The 18,373-nt window shown below is 32.4% G+C and overlaps 1 long non-coding RNA gene across 1 annotated transcript in view; it reads left to right on the forward strand.

Annotated features, from left to right (window-relative positions):
* LOC132725414 (uncharacterized) overlaps positions 1-18,373 on the forward strand; it is a 147,390-nt gene that overhangs the window by 18,537 nt on the left and 110,480 nt on the right. The window contains exon 2 of the long non-coding RNA XR_009625052.1: positions 5,790-5,845. This is a non-coding gene — a long non-coding RNA (uncharacterized LOC132725414). The remainder of the gene's footprint in view (positions 1-5,789; positions 5,846-18,373) is intronic.

Below are 18,373 nucleotides of genomic sequence, written 5' to 3' on the forward strand. Positions count from 1 at the left end.
TGTAACTTTGTTATTTTTGAATGGATTGTATTCAAACTTGAACAAAATAATCTTCAAGGATATCCCTTAAAAATAACCAGACAGACCTTGACTTTGAAGGTCAAATTTTTGAAATTTTCATTTTTTTGGCTATTATTGACTGTAACTTTGTTATTTTTGAATGGATTGTCTTGAAACTTGAACATAATAATCTTCAAGGATAACCCTTAAAAATAACCAGACAGACCTTGACCTTCACTTATTAATGACCTTGACTTTGAAGGTCAAATTATTGAAATTTTCATTGTTTTGGCTGTATAGGACAAGACCTTGTTGTTTATCAAACCCAAATTGACTTGGGCTCTTTAATGACCTTGACCTTAAAGGTTAAATTACTGAATTTTCTCAGATTTGTGCATTAAATGACCATATACCGTATAAGTACTTTATTTCTGCTATTTCTGCGGTTTATAACGACACCGCAGATTTAAAAACCGCAGATTATTAAGCCTTTCCCTATGTCTACATGTATGTCAACTACCGGTATTGTATAAATACATTACCAATTACCGTTATCACCCTTTGTAGATGGGAATTTTTCTTTATGTATCAGTCGTAAATATATTATTAGAAAATAATTGTTACTTTGCTTGTTCTAAATAAATATCATGTTTGTATGATTTTCGCTCACCCTAAGCTTCATTGTTTTGTAAAATAAAACTGTTATAATTTGATGGTGCAATAAACATATATCATTTTGTATTTGTACAATATCCTGTGACTACCTGCGATTTTGCCATTGTTCATTTTTCACACTACATATTTATACACATACAGTATTAAAATTGTTTTCATAGCACGTTTTTTTTATATTTGTTTATTAACATGTATATATCAATACAATATGATTACAACGAAACACAATATCTGTTGTCTACAGGTTATCCGGAAGTAATGTACATGTTACATCAACAAATCTTGAAATGTTGTTTGTTTTTATCGGTTAATTTTGTAAAAAGATCTTAATTAAAACGCAGAAATAAAAAGCATCAATGCGAGAATGATGACATCGCAGAAATAAGATACGCAGAAATTTAAAACCCCTTATTTTAACCAAAATCGCAGAATATTAAGCCCGCAGAAATAAGTACTTATACGGTATATTTATTGGCGTGTGTGCATATATACATTTTTGTGAAAAATATTTGCATCTATAAAATACCTTTCAAAAACACTGGATCCCAAGAAGGATACAAGAACAAGGAAAAAATAACAATAAATTTGGAGAAAATAAACGTTCATACAGTGCTAAAGTATAAGTTTTAGAATTGCGTGTTTCTTTTTTTTAGAATTGCATGTTTTTATTTTTAGAATTGCGTGTTTCTATTTCTAGAATTGCCTGTTTCTATTTATAGAATTGCATGTTTCTATTTTTAGAATTGGGTGTTTCTATTTATAGAATTGGGTGTTTCTATTTATAGAATTGCTTGTTTCTATGTATATAATTGCGTGTTTCTATTTTTAGAATTGCATGTTTCTATTTTTAGAAGTGTGTGTTTCTATTAATAGAATAACGTGTTTCTGTGTATAGAATTTTGGTTTTTATTTTTAGAATTGCGTGTTTCTATTCATAGAATTGCGTGTTTCTATTTTTAGAATTGCTATTTTTAGAATTGCGTGTTTCTTTTTTTAGAATTGCGTGTTTCTATTTATAGAATTGCGTGCTCCTATTTATAGAATTGCGTGTTTCTATTGATAGAATTGCGTGTTCCTATTTATAGAATTGCGTGTTTTTATTGATAGAATTGCGTGTTTCTATTTATAGAATTGCGTTTTTCTATTCATAGAATTGCGTGTTTCATTATATAGAATTGTGTGTTTCTATTTATAGAAATGCGTGTTTCTATTTTTAGAATTGCGTGTTTCTATTGATAGAATTGCATATTTCTATTTATAGAATTGCATGTTTCTATTTATAGAATTGTGTGTTTCTATGTATATTTTCTGTAAAAATGAAAGAACTTTGTATTCTGCATTTCCCAAAACATACTTTTTTTTTATACATGAGATCCACACAAGGAATCGAACTTCTTTTTTTTTTATATATATATATGTATAAAAATTAACGAACTTTGTACTCTGCATTTCCCAAAACATACTTTTTTAGCTCACCTGTCACAAAGTGACAGGGTGAGCTTTTGTGATCGCTTTTCGTCCGGCGTCCGTCCGTCGTCTGTTCGTCCATCCGTAAACATTTACTTTAAATGACATCTCCTCATAAACCACTTAGCCAATTTCATCCAAACTTCACAGGAATGTTTCTTTGGTGGTCACCTTTAAAAATTGTTCAAAGAATTTTATTCCATGCAGAACTCTGGTTGCCATGGCAACCAAAAGAAAAAACTTTAAATATCTTCTTTTAAAAAACCCAAAGAGCTAGAGCTTAGATATTTGGCATGAAACATCTTCTAGTGAGTGTCTACCAAGTTTGTTCAAATAAAAGCCCTGGGGTCAAAATTGGCCCCGCCCTAGGGGGTCATTGATTTTCCCTATATGCATATAGTAAAAACTTAAAAATCTTCTTTTAAAGAACCCAAAGAGCTAGAGCTAAGATATTTAGCATGAAACATCTTCTAATGAGTGTCTACCAAGTTTGTTCAAATAAATTGGCCCCGCCCCAGGGGGTCATTGATTTTCCCTATATGCATATATTAAAAACTTAAAAAATCTTTTTTTAAAGAACTCAAAGAGTTAGAGCTAAAATATTTAACATGAAACATCTTCTTATGGGTGTCTACAAAGTTTGTTCAAATAAAAGCCCTGGGGTTGAAATTGGCCCGCCCCGGGGGGTCATTGATTTTCCTTATATGTGTATAGCAAAAACTTAAAAATCTTCTTTGAAAAAACCCAAATAGCTAGAGTTTAGATATTAAGCATGAAACATCTTCTAGTAAGTGTCTACATGGTTTATTCAAGTAAAAGCCCTGGGGTCAAAACTGGCCCCGCCCAAGGGGTGTCATTGTTTTTAACTATATGTGTATAGTTAAAAACTGAAAAAAAATCTTCTTTTAAAGAACTCAAAGAGCTAGAGCTAAGATATTTAGCATGAAACGTCTTCTTATGGGTGTCTAACCAAGTTTGTTCAAATAAAAGCCCTGGGGTCAAAATTGGCCCCGCCCCGGGTGTCATTGATTTTCTTTATATGTGTATAGCAAAAACTTAAAAGATCTTCTTTGAAAAAACCCAAATAGTTAGAGTTTAGATATTAAGCATGAAACATCTTCTAGTGAGTGTCTACAAAGTTTGTTCAAATAAAAGCCCTGGGAATCAAAATTGGCCCCGCCCAGGGGGTCATTGATTTTCCTTCTATGTGAATAGCAAAACCTTAAAAATCTTCTTTGAAAAAACCCAATGAGCTAGAGCTTAGATGTTTAGCATGAAACATCTCCTTATGGGTGTCTACCAAGTTTGTTCAAATAAAAGCCCTGGGGTTAAAATTGGCCCTGTGGGGGGGGGGGGGTTTCATTGTTTTTCATTATATTTTTGGTAGTAAAAACTTAACATCATGAAACATCTTCTAATTGGTGTCTTCCAAGTTTGTTCAAATAAAAGCCCTGGGAATTTAAACTGGCCCTGCCCCGTGGGCCTTTATACAGGTGAGCGACCTCAGGGCCATCATTGCCCTCTTGTTTTTATATATATATATATAAAAAAAGTATGTTTTGGAAAATGCAGAGTACAAATTTTATTAATTATTTATACGTTTATTTCTGTTAGCGCTTTCAAATGTTTTTACAGACAGATATGTAAAAACCTTTGAAAGCGCTAACAGAAATAAACGTATAAAAAATTAACGAACTTTGTACTCTGCATTTCCCAATACATACTTTTTTATACATGAGATCCACACAAGGAATCAAACTTCTTTTTTATATATATATATATATATATTTTATATATATATATATATATATATATATATATATATATATATATATATATATATATATATATGTGTATATATATATATATATATATATATATATATATATAAATGAGTATATTTATATATACAAAATATATAGACAAAACTAATGTGACAAAACAGACCGATTTAATTTATAAAAAGGAAATGTTAAGATTTGTTCAAACCTTTCTTTGTTTGCTTTTAGAAAAAGTAAAAAGTCGAGCGTTGCCCCCGCCCGGCGGTGGCTCCTGTTATTTATAGGTTTCTGCAACAGAAAATGTTGAAATGAAAAAATCATTTGACGTAAATATTCTATTTGGTATTCAACAAAACATTTAACAGTTTAATAATATTTACAAAGTACATTGTGGGATTTGGCTATTTAAGTGACTATAACAATTTGAGTTAATGTGTGTATCAAAAAAATCTGCATTACCCTGTCAATCTTGATATATAATAAAATGTGTCAAACTTCCTGTCAATTTTGATATTAAATAAAATGTGTCCAACTTCCTGTCAATTTTGATATCAAATAAAATGTGTCAAACTTCCTGTCAATTTTGATATCAAATAAAATGTGTCAAACTTCCTGTCAATCTTACTATCAAATAAAATGTGTCAAACTTCCTGTCAATTTTTATATCAAATAAAATGTGTCAAACTTTCTGTCAATCTTGATATCAAATAAAATGTGTCAAATTTCCTGTCAATCTTGATATCAAATAAATTGTGTCAAACTTCCTGTCAATTTTGATATCAAATAAAATGTGTCAAACTTCCTGTCAATCTTGATATCAAATAAAATGTGTCAAACTTCCTGTCAATCTTGATATCAAATAAAAATGTGTCAAACTACCTGTCAATATTGATATCAAATAAAATGTGTCAAACTTCCTGTCAATCTTACTATCAAATAAAATGTGTCAAACTTCCTGTCAATCTTGATATCAAATAAAATGTGTCAAACTTCCTATGCTTTAATGCATTTTCGCCAAAATTTTTTATAGAAATTAAATTACAAAGGTGCAAATTTATTGTGGGAAGTAATCTTTGAGCTAGCCTCTATCAACAACTGTTTTATGATTGTAATTTCTGACTACTTTTATATTTGTCAATGATTTGATTGAACCAAATGTAGGACAAAAGCCCTCCCAGACAAAAGCCCTCATGTCCAAAAATGACAAGATGGGTAAAAGCCGTCCCGTGAAAATGACAGAAGACGGACAAAACCTCACCAGTCAAAACCCCACACCTCAAAATTTTATAGAGTGGACAAAACCCCACACCTAAATTTTACTTGTAATGTGTTAATAACTTTTAAAAGTGACTTTGTTTTAAAAGACATTTGTGTAATAAGTTACCTCAATAAACATTTCAAAAATGTATATTCTGAATGAAAGAAAAATACTCAGATCAATTGAAAACAACCATGTATATATATGTTACAATTTTAATATGTTGAGTGCATTGAAAAAAAAAAAACAAAAACAGGTAAGTAACATACATACATGTATATATTTTTGTTATGGGAGGGCTTTTGTCTGTCCAGTCATTTTCACGGGAGGGCTTTTGTCCGCTCTGTTATTTTCACACATGCTGACAGGGGAAAGACAAATTGCTTCCAGTTCTAAGTCAGGTTAAGGCAGCAAGTCTTTTAGTAACATTGTTGAACATGAATTACTAGAACAAAAAGAAAAAAACAAATTTAATGACTTTGTTATGATAACCTTCCATCACAGATCTATATTTCTGGCTAAATATTAACAATGTCATGCTAAAATAACATAAATATTACAATAGTTTGATTACACCACAGTCTAAAACTGTTTTCTTATATTTGCAGCAGAAAAACTAGTCGACTACAGACTTCCCTAGTACAACAATAACAACCAGTGTCTGGTAAATATTCTCTTGAAATTAAAAAAAGTCAGATGATTATTACTAAGTGCATTTGATTTAGAATAGCAGTAATTATGGAGCCTAGAAGTATTTTTTTACAGCTGCTATTAAATTTGCTAGAAGATGTGCTTTTATTGATGGTTTCGCTGTTTTGGGCAATTTCTATAGGGATTTTGTATATCTCTATTCTAAACATAAAATGAGTTATTGTGATACTGGATAATGTACTTATTAAGTCAAGTTATAGTGTTCAAATACAATCGTATAATCAGTTACACAAATCAGAGGAAACAAATATGACTGTCTTACAAAAATCAAACTACTGTAATGTACTCCAGTATTACTCCAGATTTTGGGGAAACATGTAATTGATTTTAATGTTTGGGTGCCTGATATATGAACTGTACTTTAATTCTAGAGTACATGTATCCATTTCACAAAATTTTGATCAATTATAATGTTACTTGAATATTTATTGTGTACGATCAGCGGATATTATGCCTTTGTAAAAGTGTACCAAATAATGTTATACTCCTAAGAAGATTAAATCAAGAAGGAATGTAGAAATCTTCCATCAGAGTTGAACATAAACCAGACTGTCTAGTCACTTTCCTCTCACTACATGCTTTTTATGCCACCGCAGCATCTGTGATGCGGTGGCATATAGCGATTCACCTGTGTGTGTGTGTTTGTTTGTGTGTGTGTTATAAAGGTTATATAGTAAACTTCAAAAATCTTCTTGTAAAAAACCACTTCTCCAATTTCAACCAAACTTGGCAGGATTGATCCTTGGGTGAAGGGCTTCCAAAAGTGTTGAAAGAATTTCATTCCATGCAGAAATCTGGTTGCCATGGCAACCAAAAGGAATTATAAGAATAAATTTAAAAAATCTTCTTGTAAAGACCCAAAAGGCCTAGAGCTTAGATATTTTGCATAAGGCATTGTCTGGTAGACCTTTACCCAGATTGTTCAAATTATAGCCCTGGGGTCAAAATTGGCCCGGTCCCGGGGGTTATTGATTTTCACTTTATGTACATATAGTAAAAACTTAATAACCTTCTTGTCTTTGGTATATGATATCATCTATAGGTACTCTACCAAAGTTGATCAAATTTTGCCTCTAGTATCAAAATTAGCCCCGCCCCTGGGGTCATAGGTTTTCCTTATATGTATATAGTAAAAACTTTAAAAAAAATTATCTTCTGGAAACTGACAAATGCTAGAGGTTAGATATTTTGCATGAGACTTTGCGTAGTGAACCTCTACCAAGATTGTTCAAATTATAGCCCTGGGGTCAAAATTGGCCCCGCCCCGGGGTCATTGATTTTCACTATATGTACATATAGTAAAAAAATTAAAAAACTTCTTGTCTGAAGGTACAAGGCATAGAGCTTTGATGTTTGCTATATAATATCATCTATAGGTCCTCTACCAAAGTTTTTCAAACTTTTCCCCTGGTGTCAAAATTTGCCCTGATGGGTGGGGGGGGGGCATTGATTCTCATTATGTACACAACTAAAACAAATGTTTTTGAATTGGAGAAAGCTACAGCTTAGATATTTTGACATGAAACATTGTTTGGTGGACGTTTTGAATTATACCCTTGGGTCAAAATTTTTGCTTTCCCAAGGGGACAGTGACCTTTTTTCTTGTCCATTTAATGTACAGCAATGAAATTTTGACCATGGGCACAGTTTTAGTTGTAAAATTGAACTTTGATATCAGGTGACCTATATTTTGATGATGTGACCTACTAGTCCTTTTATGTGCAGCTATGAAATTTGAACCATGTGCACAGATTAAGATGTAAAGTGAACTTTGATATCAACCAAACTTGGCAGGCTTGATCCTTGGGTGAAGGGCTTCCAAAGTTGTTCAAAGAATTTCATTCCATTCAGAAATCTGGTTGCCATGGCAACCAAAAGGAATTATATGAATAAATTAAAAAACTCTTCTTGTAAAGACCCACAAGGCCTAGAGCATAGATATTTTGCATAAATCATTGTCTGGTAGACCTCTACCGAGATTATTCAAATTATAGCCCTGGGGTCAAAATTGGCCCCGCCCTGGGGGTCTTTGTTTTTTACTATAATGTACATATAGTAAAAACTTTAAATACCTTCTTGTCTGAAGGTACAAGGCTTACAGCTTTGATATTTGGTACAGTGGAACCTGTCTAAACCGAACTCGTCCGGACCAGAAGAAAAGTTCGGATTAGAAAGGTTTCCGGATTAGAAGGATTTTTTTACATGTTTGTTCATGTTAATGGCAGAAAAGTTTTAGGAAAGAAAACTGGAATTCATTTGAAATTGCAATATCAATATTTTATTTTTGCAATCTCTTATCGTTCATTAGACATAAGAATTATGTTTATTAAATATGTGAATACAAAATAAATAAATAAAAATAGATAAATAAGCAAAAATATAATATCCTCAAGGGTAAGTTAACCTAGGATATTAAACAGAAGGCTGAGACATAATTAAATATTCGTACCAGCATTTGTCAATTGTTGTTTACTCTTATCCGATTCAGTGATTATCCGAATTCACTGACAGTTTCCATTAATTTCCATTACCTAATCACATGTCATTAAATTTGTTACAAAAGATTTAAAGATATTTCTGTTGCATTATATCTAAATATTTATTGAAGGTGGCGAAAAACAATCAATTAAGCAATTAAAGTAGATATCAAGGCAAGCTAAGTGTAATTTTCACACCTTCGCAGATAATACGTTTCACCCATTAATCAAGACAAATTACTCTGATCAGTTTGGTGTATGTTTACACCTGTAAGATGTGCGATTTTTTTGTTATTTTAAATATAGGTGTGACATTTTGGCAAAATCTGTTCGGATCCCAGAGGTTAATTTTAGAGTAAAATAAGAACAAAAATTGAAAAACTCGTCCGGAATTCGGAGTAGACAGGTTCCGGATCCGAAAGGTTTTTTACTATTAAAAATAGAACGAAAAAAAATCGGGACCGGACACTTCGTTCGGATAAGAAAGGATTCCGGATTAGAAGGGTTCGGGTTAGCAAGGCTCCACTGTATATGATATCATCTATAGGTACTCTACCAAAGTTGTTCAAATTTTGCCTCTAGCATCAAAATTAGCCCCCCGCCCCCTGGGAGCCATAGGTTTTCCTTATATGTATATAGTAAAAACTTAAAAAATCATCTTCTCTCAATTTACAAAGGCTAGAGTTAAGATATTTTGCATGAAACATTGTGAAGTGAACCTCTACCAAGATTGTTCAAATATAGCCGTGGGGTCAAAATTGGTTCCGCCCCGGGGGTCATTGATTTTCATTATGTTCATATAGTAAAAAAAAATATTTTTGTCTGAAGGTACAAGGCATAGAGCTTTGATGTTTGCTATATAATATTATCTATAGGTCCTCTACTAAAGTTGTTCAAATTTTTCCCCTGGAGTCAAAATTGGCCCTGCCCGGGGGCATTGATTTTCATTATGTACACATAGTAAAAACAGAAACTAAAACAAATGTTTTCTGAATTGGAGAAAGCTAGAGCTTAGATATTTGACTTGAAATGTTGTGTGGTGGACCTTTGAAACAACAAGAGGTATCAACATGAAACTTTGTAGGTACATAGATCTCATTGAGTAGCTGTGCAGTGCACAAGAACTGTAACTCTGCCTTGCCTAATTTTTGAATTATTCCCCTTTGTTTATTTTTACACTTTGAACTTTGTCCGGGACATAACTCTAAAAGTATAAGAGGTATCAACATGAAACTTTGTAGGTAGATAGATCTCATTGAGTAGGTGTGCAGTGCACAAGAACCGTAACTCTGCCTTGCCTAATTTTTTAATTATCCCCCTTTGTTTATTTTACACTTTGAACTTTGTCCGGGACATAACTCTAAAACTATAATAGGTATCAACATGAAACTTTGTAGGTAGATAGATCTCATTGAGTAGGTGTGCAGTGAACAAGAACCGTAACTCTGCCTTGCCTAATTTTTGAATTATCCCCCTTTGTTTATTTTACACTTTGAACTTTGTCTGGGACATAACTCTAAAACTATAAGTGGTATCAACATGAAATTTTTTAGGTAGAAAGATCTCATTGAGTAGGTGTGCAGTGCACAAGAACCGTAACTCTGCCTTGCCTAATTTTTGAATTATTCCCCTTTGTTTATTTTGACACTTTGAACTTTGTCTGGGACATAACTGTAAAACTATAAGAGGTATCAACATGAAACTTTCTAGGTAGATAGATCTCATTGAGTAGGTGTGCAGTGCATAAAAACCATAACTCTGCCTTGCCTAATTTTTGAATTATCCCCCTTTGTTTATTTTCACACTTTGAACTTTGTCCAGGACATAACTCTAAAACTATAAGAGGTATCAACATGAAACTTTGTAGGTAGATAGATCTCATAAAGTAGGTTTGCAGTGCACAAGAACTGTAACACTGTCTTGCCTACTTTTGGAGTTATTGCCCTTTGTTCATTTTGACACTTTGAACTTTGTCCGGGACATTACTCTAAAATTATAAGAGATATCTGAACATGAAACTTTGTAGATAGATAGGTCTCATTGGATGGAAGTGCAGTGCTTAAGAGTCATTACTCTGCCTTGCCTTATTTTGAAGTAATTGCCCTTTGTTTATTTTTATGCTCCCCGAAAAATTTCGGGGGAGCATATAGTCGGCGCCTTGTCCGTCTGTCCGTCCGTCCGTCTGTCTGTCCGTCCATCCGTCTGTCCGTCCCTTTTCTTGTCCAGAGCATAACTTGAAAACCCTTGGAGATAATTTGTTTAAACTTCATACAGTGGTAGAGGGCATTGAGGGGGAGTGCAGTGTCAAAGAACCATAACTCTATTTTGCCCGGTTTTTGAATTATCTCCCCTTATAGAAAAATCTTGTCCGGGGCATAACTCTAAAACTATAAGAGATATCAACATGAAACTTTGTAGGTGAATAGATCTCAATGGGTAGATGTGCAGTGCATAAGACCAATAACTCTTTTTGTCCTAATTTTGGAGTTATTGCCCTTTGTTAATTTCAACACTTTGAACTTTGTCCGGAACATAACTCTAAAACTATAAGAGATATCAAGATGAAACATTGTAGGTAGATAGATCTCATTGAGTAGAAGTGCAGTGCAAAAGAACCATAACTCTGTTAAGCCTCATTTTTTAATTATCTCCCCTTATAGAAAAATCTTGTCCTGGGCATAACTCTAAAACTATAAGAGATATCAACATGAAACTTTGTAGGTGAATAGATCTCAATGGGTAGATGTGCAGTGCATAAGAACAATAACTCTTTTTGTCCTAATTTTGGAGTTATTGCCCTTTGTTAATTTTAACACTGAACTTTGTCCGGAACATAACTCTAAAATTATAAGAGATATCAAGATGAAACATTGTAGGTAGATAGATCTCATTGAGTAGAAGTGCATTGCAAAAAAAACATAACTCTGTTAAGCCTCATTTTTGAATTATCTCCCCTTTTAGAAAAATCTTGTACTGGACATAGCTGTAAAACTATAAGAGATATCAACATGAAACTTTGTAGGTAGATGTATCTCAATGGGTAGATGTGCAGTGCAAGAGAATCATAACTCTGCCTTGCCTAATTCTGGAGTTATTGCCATTTGTTTATTTTTACTTTTTGAATTTGTCCGGAACATAACTCGGAAACCATAAGAGATATCAACAAGAAACTTTGTAAGTTGATAGATAACAGTGATTAGAAGTGCAGTGGAAAGAACAGTAACTCTGCCTTCCCTAATTTTGGAATTATTGCACTTTGAACTTTTTCCAGGGACATAACTCTGAAACTACAAGAGGTGTACTTTCCTGTGTCCAAAACCTATTCGGGGAGCATCACCCGGCTCAAACCGGGCTCTTGTTACTTTTTGACTTTTGTCCGGGACATAACTTTAAAACTATTAGAGATATCAACATGAAACTTTGTAGGTAGCTAGATATTATTGGATAGAACTGCAATGCTTAAAGATCCTAAACAAAGCCTGGTCTAATTTTGGAGTTATTGCCCTTTGTTCATTTTTACACTTTGAATTTTACCAGGGACATAACTCTGATATCATCAGGAAACTTTATAGATAGATAGATCTCATTGAATAGAAGTGCAGTGCAAAAAAACATAACTCCGCCTTGCCTAATTTTGGAGTTTTTGCCCTTTGTTCATTTTTTTATACTTTCCTGTGTCCAGAACCTTCTCGGGGAGCATCACCCGGTTCAACCGGTTCTTGTCTTATGGAAGGTTAGTAGTTTTATTCAGAAGACATTCCTCTATTAGTATGAAGCTGGCAATTTGCCACAAGACTATTACAGTCTGGATAATCCAACTAATTTTCTGTCTTGTTGTCTTCAATTTATGAGGAATGTCGAATTTTCCATAAAGTAATCTTTAAACAATCACCATATATCAGAAAGAAGGTGTAAATATAGCAAGCATTTTACTCATGACTGCCTATAACAAGTCTGTATAGATTAGATTATAATACAGTTTATTGTGGCCTTTACTACTACCGTCTTAGCAAGACCTTACACTTCTTCAATTTCAATTTAAGTTAATGTAGTTCTTATTTAAATAGAATATAATATGGAAATTATTTTTGTGGCTGAGTATCATATTGAATCATTTTTAATAGGAAATTAAATGACTGTCAAATGATTCAAAATATTTAGACATAATCATTTGATGTATTATATGATTATTTTATTTTTGCAGTGACTTTGCAGTACTGTCTACCTGTGGTCATTATAAGTTAGAAAAAAATATGGATTATATTATAATGTAATCGATAGTAACATGACCAAAATTTTACTGCGGTCATTCTGTTTGAAAACATTTAAAGTATTGACAGATAAAAGCACTTGAAATTATTATTGTAGATTGAATAAATATTTTAAAATGTTTCCTTATCCATGTTACGACTGATTGCCCACACAATAACAGTGATTTTTTGTGCCCCCACTTTAGTGGCAGGCATTTAGATTTACCCTTGTCCATCCGTCCGTCCGTTCTCTTTTGTGTCGCACGTAACTCAAAAAGTATTTGACCTAGAGTAATGAAACTTTACAGGAATGTTGATCAGCATGTGTAGTTGTGCACCTGGGTATTTTCGTCTGGATATTTATAGTATTTTTAGAGTAATTGCCCTTGACTTATTAAAATTTTGCAATTTTCAACTTGTGTCGCATGTAACTCAAAAAGTATTTGACCTAGAATCATGAAACTTTATAGGAATGTTGATCAGCATGTGTAGTTGTTAGTGATGTTCTGATTGTCGCAAGTCGCCGATAATCAGTTACTGTTATGTAAAGCGACAATAATCGATTCACAAAAATTTGTTCCGCGACAGAGTCGAAAATGTTTAAAGTATCAAAGGGAATTAATTCTGACGTTAATTTTCTTTTAGGAACACCTCGCCGATCGCAAAAAAAATATCTCAAAGACAATTTGGAGTTGAATAGGATCATTATGTGTATAATCAATAGTAATATAATGTGATGTGAATGATATCATTTGACATCCATTGGAAAATTAAATCTATTTCGTAAAATTATAACTATATAGGGTTAAAATTGTGTTGAAAAGTGCTAAATGAAGAAGTTCATGTTCCTGAATATATTCAAGTGCCTTGGGAAGAAATGTTACTTCCCTATTTCTTTTTAACACGACTTTAATCGAAAAGTTATCGATTATGTCCCATCCGATTGAACCGATGATCGATTGGAACAAACTTCATCCGATTTCCATCACTAGTAGTTGTGCACCTGGGTATTTTCGTCTGGATATTTTTAGTATTTTTAGAGTTATTTCCCTTGACTTAGTAAAATTTTGCAATTCTCAACTTGTGTCGTATGTAACTGAAAAAAGTATTTGACCTAGAGTCATGCAACTTTACAGGAATGTTGATCAGCATGTGTAGTTGTGCACCTGGGTATTTTCGTCTGGATTTATTTAGTATTGTTAGAGTTATTGCCCTTGACTTAGTAAAATTTTTGCAATTCTCAACTTGTGTCGCATGTAACTCAAAAAGTATGTGACATAGAGTCATGAAACTTTACAGGAATATTGCTCAGCATGTGTAGTTGTGCACCTGGATATTTTCAATTGGATTTATTTAGTATTTTTAGAGTTATTGCCCTTGACTTAAATTTTTTTTGCAATTTTCAACTTGTGTTGCATGTAACTCAAAAAGGATTTGACATAGAGCCATTAAACCTTACGGGAAGGTTGTTCAGCATATTTAGTTTTGCACCTGGGGTTTTGCTTGTGGATTTATCCAGTATTTATAGAGTTATTTCCCTTGACTTAGTAAAAACTGTTTCACTATGTTATTTGTTCCTTGAGTTAGAATCAACCAACTTTACAGGAATAATGATCAACATCACTTAATTACAGGAATAATGATTCCCATCACTGTGAAGCTATGCACCTGGGACTTTGCATGTGGATTTTTCCAGTTTTGTTCGAGTTATTGCCTTGACTTACAGTAGAATAAATTTGCAATTTTCAACTTGTTCATGCATAGCTCAAAATGTATTTCACTTATAGGCCTGAAAGTTTACAAGAATGTTGGTCAGCATGTGCACTTATGCACTTGTGGATTTATTCAGTATTTGTAAAGTTCTTGCCCTTTACTTAATAAAAGATTTTTAGTTTTCAAAAAATATTTGACCTAGAGTCATAAGATTGACAGAACAGTGGCGTGGTGGGGGCACCCGTGTCCTATGGACACATTTCTAGTTTCCCTGTATTTTACAGCCGAATAAAGGCTGTTTCCCCTAGCTCAAAATAGGTATATTTTCCCCTAAAAAAGCTAATATTTTCCCCTGTAATGCCCTGTGCACTTCTTCACCAGAACCATTACTAATACTTAACAGCATCTGACTTATTATATCAGCTAGAAGATAGAAAGCTGTCCCTATAGCCTCTGATATGTACCATGCATGTTAAATTGAAATTAAAATTTTTATAAACTGTTTGGGTACCCTTTCCCCTTTAGAAAGTCACAGGTTGTTTTGAAAATTGTAAAAAAAATCACTGCAATAACCAGACATTTTAAGTACAGACATACCATTGTTATATGTTTGGCCATCGTGTAAAATTCTACATATAAAATGTTTTCATTTATTGGTTGTTTAGGCTAGCCTCCGGAATGTTAATAATCTGCAGAAATTAGATTTATTCTTGTGTATACATGTATATGTCCGGTAATCGGTAATAGTGATATGTATTATGTATTGATCGGAGAGGAATTATAATAAATAAAGCATTTGATTCACTCAACTGTGAAATATGAATGAATCAAGTGGGGAGATTAGTTATTTTACACATTGTGAATCATGGATTTTTTCCAGATGTTGATAATATGTAGTATGTACTTTCTATTTCATAATGAAATACATGTATTAACCTATATAAATTCCAAAGATGTGATTCCTGAGCCCATGGAAAGGTCACACTTAGAGCTGTAAATATTTCAGTGTTGAATAGAAATTTAGTAATTTAAGTATAACAAATCTGTGTTTTGGATCAAAATAAAAAGCAAAAAGAAATATAAGAATTCGTTAATTTAGATTTAAAACATTTATAATTCCTGCTTCAATTTTAATCAGTAAATAAGAATTGCATTAAGGTTATAAAATAATAAAAGCAGTAACACCATTCTGTCTAAATACAATATTATGTATTCACACTGTTTGACTTCGCCATATTCCCTCATATTAAACTTCAATTGAAGGGTGCAGGATTTGACACACTGAAAGACCTACACACTGCCGTAAATAGTATTATAGAGTCAACAACAAGTGAGTGGTATGAAGACATTATTGCATTATTATTTTGCACGCCACTAAAGATGTGTTCTGCATTCGGGAGCATATTTTAATAAAAGTGCTGCAGCACTGAATGAGACGGACATGCAACCGGAGAGACATTAAGGCTTTTTGTAGAAAAAAAAAAACACAAAAGATATAACAGTGTAAAATTGGTTCCATACAAGTTCGAGCTTTGTAGAGCAATATATTTTATGTTTCCCAATCTGATATAATTCAGATTTTCTACTTTCAAGCAGAACAAGTCCAATTTTTTAGATACAGAATGAAATTTATGCCTAAAAACTCTGGTCAAACTTGTAAATCAGTACGTGTCCTTATCGATTTCAAGATATCTGAACGTACAAATCTGATATGTAGTTAAAATATGGAGTGAAACAAAAACTATTTAACCGATAATATTTCTAAAATTATAAACCATGCAAATAAAATTACGAGGATTTAAACACAAAATTACATGTGAAATTTTTTTTAAATAGGAATAAGATTGCGTTTAATCACATTCGGCAATAGACAAATAAAATATAAAGCCATTTGATATTATATGTTTATTTCTACTGGATATGTCTATAAAAATAGTTTTTGGATTAAAATCCATATTCAGCATTAATAGTGATATTGTTTGAATTTGTTTTTCGATTTTACACAGGAAAATGAATGAGGCATGACAACCGATCTTGTTATTTAATTAAATGTCACATTAGGACTACAGTTGTGTAATGGCCCTATAGTCAAAAAATTTCGAATTTTCAAAAACATGTTTCGCATTACTTACATTAATGTATTAGAATTTCTTTTTAACATATGGCATGTAAAAAAAGTTTAGTATTTTTTCTTGGAGCTCTTGCTTAATCCGAATCATGTGTAATTTCGGAATTCTTTTTATCCGAACGAAGGCCAGAGCCTCGTTTTATTTTATTTGTTTCTAATTTTTCCTATAGTCAAAAATTCCTTTTCCGGGTTTTGGTAAGTCTGTACTGTACGAATTACAGTGGACTTGTTCGAATTTATGATCCTTTTTTATCGTTAAAATTAACCTCTCTGATCCGAACAGGTTTTGCCAAATGTCACACTTACATTCAAAATAACAAATAATCACACATCTTGCAGGTGTAAACATACACCAAACTGATAAGAGTAATTTCGCTTGATTTGCGATGGTGTGAAAATTACACTAATGGCTTGCCTTGATATCTACTATAATTGCTTAATTGATTGTTTTAGTCACCTTCATAAATTATTTTGACATAATGCAATAGAAATATCTTTTAATAATCTTTTGTAATGAATTAAATGACATATATGATTAATTAACGGAGATTAATGGAATCTGTCGGTAAAAATTCAATACAACAATTGACAAATGCTGGTAGGAATATTTAATCCTGTTTAACATTGTAGGTTAACTTATATTTGAGGACAACACATCTTTGCTTATTAGTCCCCTACCGGTTTAACCGGAGGGGACTTTAGGTTTACCCTCCGTCTGTCTGTCTGTCCATCCATCCATCCGTCCGTCCGTCTGTCTGTTTGTCAGTCCGTCCGTCCACAAAACTGGATCCCGCGATAACGCAAAAAGTACTAAAAATATTTTTATGAAACTTGATAAATGGATAGATGGCAGTATGAAGATTATGCATGTCTTTTTCTTTTGTTCCTATGTTGAAAATTCTGGTTGCTATGGCAACAAATAGTCTGAAAATATGGCAAATTTAACTCAAAAAGTACTGAAAATATTTTTGTGAAATTTGAAATATGGGTAGATGGCAGTCTGGAGATTATGCACATCTTTTTCTTTTCTTCCTGTGTTGAAAATTCTGGTTGCTATGGCAACAAATAGCCTGAATTTCAAGATTTCTGATATAAATTTTTCAGCTTTTTCACTATAAGTTCTTTATTTCTTAAGGTGTTTACTTCAAACTTTAAATATAAGTTTCTGGTCATCAACCACATCATATGTGGCAAGGTTTACAACTCTAGCACAAAAAAATATCAGTATTACCTTCCTTGAACTTAGAATTTTTATGAAAAAAAAATGTTGTCTTTTTTAAATAACTTCTTTATTTCCTAATGTATCTACTTCAAACTTCATATGTATGTTTCTTATTATCACTCAACATTTTTGAGAAGGTTAAATACTCTAGCAAGACTATTTCCAGAATTATTTCCCTTTTGAACTTAGATTTTTTTCGAGAAATTGGTATTTTTTACTCCAACTTCTTCATTCCTTATAGGATTTACTTTAAAATCCCATATCGTAATAATATGACAAGGTTGTATAAACATAATTTCCTTACTAGGCAAGGAAACTGAACACATTACTGTGATATAGACAAACTTAGAACTCAAAAGATTTAAGCTCATTTAAATTGTCATTAATGTCATTCATTCACTGGTAAAATTGAATGGCCAATGGCCCATCAGAATGTTGCTGGGGTTCTAACCGGTAGGGGACTTATGGATTGCTTGCAATACTATGATAATTGCTTGTTTATTTATTTATTTTTATTTCTTTATTTTTGTATTCACGTGTATTAAAATGAACGATAAGAGATTGCAAAAATAAAATATTTATATTGAAATTTCAAATGCATTCACGTTTTCTTTCCTTAAACTTTTCTGCCAATAACATGAACAAACATGTAAAAAAAACTTCTGATCCGCAAACCTTTCTTATCCGAACT

The sequence above is a fragment of the Ruditapes philippinarum genome, unplaced genomic scaffold, assembly GCF_026571515.1.
Source record: "Ruditapes philippinarum isolate M1 unplaced genomic scaffold, ASM2657151v2 ctg663_1_1_1_1, whole genome shotgun sequence".
In the NCBI taxonomy this organism is placed as follows: Eukaryota; Metazoa; Mollusca; class Bivalvia; order Venerida; family Veneridae; genus Ruditapes; species Ruditapes philippinarum.